Source organism: Leptonychotes weddellii, chromosome 14, assembly GCF_054177405.1.
Source record: "Leptonychotes weddellii isolate Sample4059 chromosome 14, ASM5417740v2, whole genome shotgun sequence".
NCBI classification, from domain to species: Eukaryota; Metazoa; Chordata; class Mammalia; order Carnivora; family Phocidae; genus Leptonychotes; species Leptonychotes weddellii.
In genome coordinates this window covers 64,032,289-64,039,124 of record NC_138382.1, presented here as the reverse complement: position 1 = coordinate 64,039,124, position 6,836 = coordinate 64,032,289, and the positions used below count along the sequence as shown (strand labels likewise).

Here is a 6,836-nt window from a genome sequence, read left to right as displayed (position 1 = left end):
TCTTGTCTTGTCCTAACTGGCATAATCACCCGTTGCGATATGCATTTCACAGGATTAGAACCAGTAACAAGAAGTCACATTGTGCCCTATCTTAAAGAAAATAAGTATCTAGGCCCTGAACTTGGAAAACAGATTCAGTAAGGGAGTTAACTCTCACATTTTAAAAGAATTCCCCTGGCATGATGTAACAGCAGCAGCTATGACTTACTGAGCACCTACTATGGGCCAGGTATTTTAATCAGCAACAATCGTGCCTCGGATAAACCTCATTGGCTATGATACTGCCACTGTGCAAAGCTGGGCCAGGTATTTTATAGACATTATTTACATTTCTCAATTTTCCTAACAACCGTGGAAGGCATGTAGGAGAAAATTGATACTTGGTAAAAGGAAATAACTTACTGAAGGTCACATAGCTAGAAAATACCTACCTCTGGCAGGCTTGTCTAGGAGACATTTCTGCTACTACACTGAAGCATTTGTCTTTAGATCACATATAAAACATGTTAACTATTTAGATGGGAGAAATCTTCCCCCCAACACACACACATACACACACACACACACAGACATTCTTCCTATTAAAATGGAATTTAAATGACATCCTGACAAAAACAGCTATTCCATCAAACAAAGTATACTTATCTTTCAGGACGTAGAAAGTGGCTATAGTTATATTAGGTGTTCAATTAATACTTGTGAAATAAAAAATGTATCATTTATTCCAATTGATCCAAAACATTTCACCTAAGACCTTCTCTTCCTACCAACCCATTAGATATATTTCTAAGAAGAAAGTCACTAATTATTTCTATAAGTATGCACAGAGCACGTACTGTGGTGGGGGATGTAGTTCGAGGAACTGGGATACAATTTTAAAGACAAGAGCTTGCTGGCTACTACGGAGGCAACAGTCATCCAGGAGAGATGGACTCGTAAACTGACAGTATCTATCAGACACTGTGATTAGTCCTAGGTATGTGCACATGCAACCCATGACAGCACAGTGGAGGACTATATAGAGAGCCATAGAAAGAGATGAAAATCTGCAGTGTCCCAGTGCTTGGCCAAACGTAGTATCCCCTTGTTCTTTTATGCTTATTCTTGAAGAGGCCTTTACGTGTGACTCTAGGTTTTTCTCCTAGCCCCATAGGGTCATGAGGTTTGGCAACTGTGTAGATCATTTTCAAACTAAATTTTGTTTTTCACCATAGCATAGGCTAGGGAATTGAAAAGCTCCACAGCAACACAACACTTAGAAATCCTAGATATAATTAATATGAGAGTTCCTTTTAAATGCATAGTTGAATTCACAAGAAAGTAAGAAAAATGCCTAAGAACCAAAAAACCAAAGAAGGAATTGAGATCCAGATGATGATCAAACAAGTTTATGCTGTGGTCGCCCAAGGAGGGTGGGTGAGGCTTTTGTTGGGGTCTTGGTAACGTAGGGTTGGGATTAAATTACCCCAGGGGATCTGGAGAGAAGGATTTGGGCCTGATCCTGGATGGAAATGGAAATTTAGACTTCTGCATCAAGTCAGAACTCTCAAAATTCTATGCCTCTGTTAAAGGTGGACTACTCTTACATCTGCCCTCTTGAGAAACAGTATCATTTATGCCAATCTGTCCCTGTAGAGCCTGGGAAGTGACAACCCAGTCCAACGTAATGCTATTATTTCCTTTTTATGTAAATGCCTTTACATGTTCTGTGTCTTTTTCCATTAAAGAAAGCTTATCTCTCATGTCCTTGGCTCTTGGTTGAAAAAAAGTTTAATAAGAGGTTTCATAATGAGGGGCACCTGGGTGGCTGAGTCGGTTAAGCGTCTGCCTTTGGCTCAGGTCATGATCCCAGGATCCTGGGATTGAGCCCCGCATCGGGCTCCCTGCTCGGCGGGAAGCCTGCTTCTCCCTCTCCCACTCCCCCTGCTTGTGTTCCCTCTCTCGCTGTGTCTCTCTCTGTCAAATAAATAAATAAAATCTTTTTTAAAAAAGAGAGAGATTTCATAATGATATGAAATGCTTTTTGATAAACTTATCCAAATATTCATTAGAAGGGTTTGTTCCATTTTACATTCTCTCCAACTGTGTATGGGGGATGCAGTCCATTGCCATCCCTCCTTACCAACCTCTGGGCACTATACTAAAAATATTTTAATCATTCCCAATCTCATAAAAATAAAATAGCATATATTTTTAAATTGAAGGTGCATAGAATTGTTTTCCTGTAAAGTCAAACATCCTTCCACATGTGTTCCAACTATGTTTATGTCACTTGTGAATTATTATTACATGTCTATGTGTCAACTTCCATTTTTCAGTTTAGTCCTTTTTGTTTGTTTTTGTTGTTAATAGTAAATTACACTTAATATTTATTATCTATTACCAATTACCAATATTTAACACCTATACATCATGCTTATACAGCAAATTTCTGTCAGGCACTATTTTTAATGATTGACATGTTAATATTCATTTAATCCTTATGATAAATCCTAAAGGGTAGAGACTGTTATCATCCCCATTGATACACAGGTCAAAACAGATTCAGAGAGGTTGACTAACTGATAAATATCTTGGGGACTTAACCCTTTTGTTTGGTATGTCTGCTGACTCCTGCACATTGAATTATTGTATTGTGTGCTTTGTAATTAAAATTGTGAGCTCATTTTCAAGCTCACAATTTTTCTGGGACAATCCAGTGGGACCTGAGATGAAGGCATACTCCCTCAGAGATTTTCATTTGCCTATATTATACATTCTGGATACTTCACTGGTGATTTTAAATAGTATTGAGATCTATTTTATATGCCATAAAGTTTACCTGTTTAAAGTATACAAATCAGGGGCACCTGGGTGGCTCCGTCGTTAAGTGTCTGCCTTCGGCTCAGGTCATGATCCCAGGGTCCTGGGATCGAGCCCCGCATCGGGCTCCCTGCTCGGCGGGAAGCCTGCTTCTCCCTCTCCCACTCCCCCTGCTTGTGTTCCCTCTCTGGCTGTGTCTCTCTCTGTCAAACAAATAAAATCTTTAAAAAAAATAAAAAATAAAAATAAAGTATACAAATCAATGATTTTTAGTATATTTACAGAGTTGTGCAACCATCATTATAATCTAATTTTAAAACATGTTTATCACACACAAAAAATCTTGTATCCATTAGTAATCACTCCCCCATTCCCCCCCAATCCACCAATCTACTTTTTGTCTCTGCAGATTTGCCTACTTGAAACATTTCATATAAATGTATCATACAGTATGTGTTTTTTGTAACTGTCTTCTTTTGCTTAGGAAAATACTTTTACTTTCTCAGCCTAAGGATTAATGGACAATGCTAGTTATACAGATGAAATCTACAAACCCACATGATGTTCAGGTCCATATCTATGGAGTCTAGGTCATTACCAATTCCAGTTTCTTATACCCAATAAGGGGGCCATTGCTTAGCCAAGTCTCCAAGATGACAGGGAGGCACTTAGGACATAAAGCCCCATAAAACATGGAAAAGGGGACTTATACCTATGTGTGTAATCTTCATTCTAAGCAGTGATATCATTCCTAGCATTCTGTTCCTGTGGGGAGCTGGGGACTGGGAAGTTACACCCTGGTCTAAGGCATACTGTGTTATCTCCTTCTTTAAGTAAATATCTCCATGTGTTTCAGTATCATTTTCATTAAAGTAACTTTGCAGTATCTGGATCCATTGGTGTCTTTCCAATGATTATAGAGTATGATACGTGTCGCAAGCATACTGTAAGAATACAGATTATTTCAATGATATAATTAGCAGATTAATGTGATAGTCATGAACACAACCCTTATCCAGCAATTAGTGAATACCCATTTCTTCATAATCCAGTTCTTTGTTAGATATTCATTGAGATCCATCTATGGCTAGACAGTCTTGTAAGAGTATGAGCTATGTTACTGAATAAAATAAAGATCTCTGGTCTAAGAATCTTAAGTTCTAATGAAAGAAACGTGCTTTTTTTTTTTTTTACACGTGGAACAATTATACAAATGGAAATAATAGAATCTAGCTGACCAATTTAAAGATAGGGAAATAAAATAGAAAAGTAAAATGTCACACCCAGAATCTCAGAGTCCTCCACTCAGATCTTCTTATGTCTACCTTATCTCTGGCCACTGCCCAGCACAAGCAGAGAGCCAGAAGTACTGGGAGTTCATATCCTTCCCAAGTGGCTCTTACCAATGAAAGATGGGTGCAGCAGTGTGAAAACCCAGTTCCCTTGCCTTGAGTCAGGACAAACTCTGAGAAGTAACATGCTCCAGAGCTCCCTATGGGATCAGGCTGAGATGGGGACTTCATGTGAAATCACACCCTTACTTGATTTCATCCCAACCCTCTCCTGCTTCTCCCTTATCAGTCTCTCTTGGGAGCATTTCCTTAATAAGTAACATGTGCATGAATCCTCATTCCAGACATTGCTTTTGGGAAAGCTAACCTAAGACATAGCATTAGTAAATGGTGGAGCCAGAATTTCTGTCTGTGATCTCTGTATCCAAATTTCATACATTCTCTTTTATACCACAGAGGGGAGGAAAATAAAACTCAGAGAGGTTCGTATTTTTTCTTAAGGCCTTGCATTTTGTAAGGGACACAAATCTAGTATTCTAGAATCCTGCGATGTGAGCTGTACCACATTGCCTTTTAAAACTTATCACAGGGAAATAAATCTATATCCACTAGCAAAGATTTCTTACAATCTCCCAATCAGAATTGTATTTATACTCTGAGTCCCAGTTTCTCCATCTGTGGAATTAGAACACTGCTGATTTCTTCAACACTTTTTCTTTTTTTTTATTAAACGGAATAACGCAGGGAAAATGCTTGGTGTAACACTTGACACACAGCTACATGCTTAGTGTAGGTTGTCCTTCATTGAAGAGCCAGGGTAAAGAAAATTTAACCAAATATGGACTCCAGTGATCAAAACTGTTTTTGGCCAACCACAGGATTTTCTTGAAGCAAAACCTCCATTTCCGGAAAAATACTGAAAAATAACAAATAATCCTGTCAGTTCCCCATACAAAATGGACTGCATCAATGTCTCCATGGACCTGGTGGATAAATAACGGAGCTCATATGTTCAGAAGGTTTCTTAATAAAGTCCAGCCCCTTCCCAAAGAAGAAAAGCCACGGAATACAGGCATGCCACATTAAAACTGCAGTGACCCAGCCAGCCCTTCCTAACTGCTAACTAGGCAATTCTCAGGAGACCAGGGAGGAAATCGAGAAGGATATAAACATGAAATGAACCAAGCGTGCAATTGATTTTCTGTTCTCTCTCTTTTTTCCCTTCTGTTTTGTTTTGATGTGTGTGTGTATGTGTGTGTGTAATATTTATTTATTTTTATCATCATCAGGACATTAGTACTCAGAGGGAGGAGAATGCCTCTTGAATGAGATGTTTGTAGGGAAAATTACAAGGCAGAGGATGCTGACTTTGACCGAGCAATGCCCTCTGAGGATTGGGGTGGATCAGAATGGCTTCTCATGTTTTTTCTGCTCCCCTAATGGAAGTAAAATAACAACATGAAATAGAGGGGATGGAACAGCCAGCAGGAGGATAAATACCAAGAAAGCGATGTAAACACAGCCCCCAATTTCCCCAGCGAGTAAGAAAATGAGGAATGTGTTATTTATCTCTTTGTAATCTGCAAGGCAGAGTATGGAGCTGCCCTCCTTTGGGAATATCTTCTATAAATAATCAAAGAATTGCAGGATGGGGTTTTGAATGAAGTGAAGGAACCCAGGGGACAGAACTTCTCCAAATTCCAGATCTTTCAGACATCTCTTCCAGGATGCCACTCTTGATCCTTCAAGGCAGGAAAAGAACAGGAAGAAGAGGCCCTTTGAAACTTTAGAAGTCATTGACTGTGCCCACTCCCCTTGTTATTTTAGGTTAGAAAAATTGGGGCACCTGGGTGGCTCAGTTGGTTGGACATATGACTCTTGATTTCAGCTCAGGTCATGATCTCAGGGTTGCGAGATGGAGCCCTGCATTGGGCTCTGTACTCAGCAGGGAGTCTGCTTGAGAAATTCTCTCTCCCTCTCCCTCCCCCCACTCTCTCTCTCTCTCAAATAAATAAATAAAATCTTAAAAAAAAAAAATGAAAGAAAGAAAAATTGATGCAAACTATAGCTAAATGACTTCTTAAGATTGCCCTGCACTTGAGATGAGTTTGTAGTGTGGGTTCTGGAATGAAACCACCCAGCCTAAACTCTGCATTTATTAATCATTAAGTGTTTTACCTTGGGAAAGTTATTTATCTTGGGAAAGTTATTTACCTTCCCCAAGTCTCAGTTTTCTCATCTGTAAAACTCATAATAAAACTCATAATAATTCCCACTTAGTAGGATTGCTAGAAGAAAAAACATGGTAATGCACACGAAACCCTTAACAGAATGCCTAAAATATAGTCAGAGCTCCATAAAGCCTACACATTATATTCTTCTTGTTATTGTTGTTCTTAGTCATTAAGAAATAGAAGTAGAATCTAAATTTATGTTTTCCATCTTCAAACCCACTGTTCTTTTCTCTTCATTCTGTCATTTTTAATCTCTTAAGATTTCACATTTTCAGCAAGGTTTATTGTTCCAATATATAATACCTGGTGACATATATATCTGATGCAATCAGGTAATAGGTTGCTTGTGGAACTTCTCACCAGACCTCAGCTCATACAAATCCAATATACTTCAATAAATGCTAGCCAGATAAACATGGTCCTATTTCATCAGATATAAAGAATACTGATGGATTTGCCTTGGCAAATGGAGTCAACATTCTCTGATAAAGATGATTCAGTTTTTGCT

The 6,836-nt window shown here is 38.7% G+C and overlaps 1 pseudogene; it reads right to left on the bottom strand.

The window, feature by feature from the left end:
* Positions 1-229: 229 nt before the first annotated feature.
* Positions 230-299, bottom strand: LOC145717206 (U4 spliceosomal RNA; annotated as a pseudogene).
* Between the last annotated feature and the right edge of the window lie 6,537 nt (positions 300-6,836).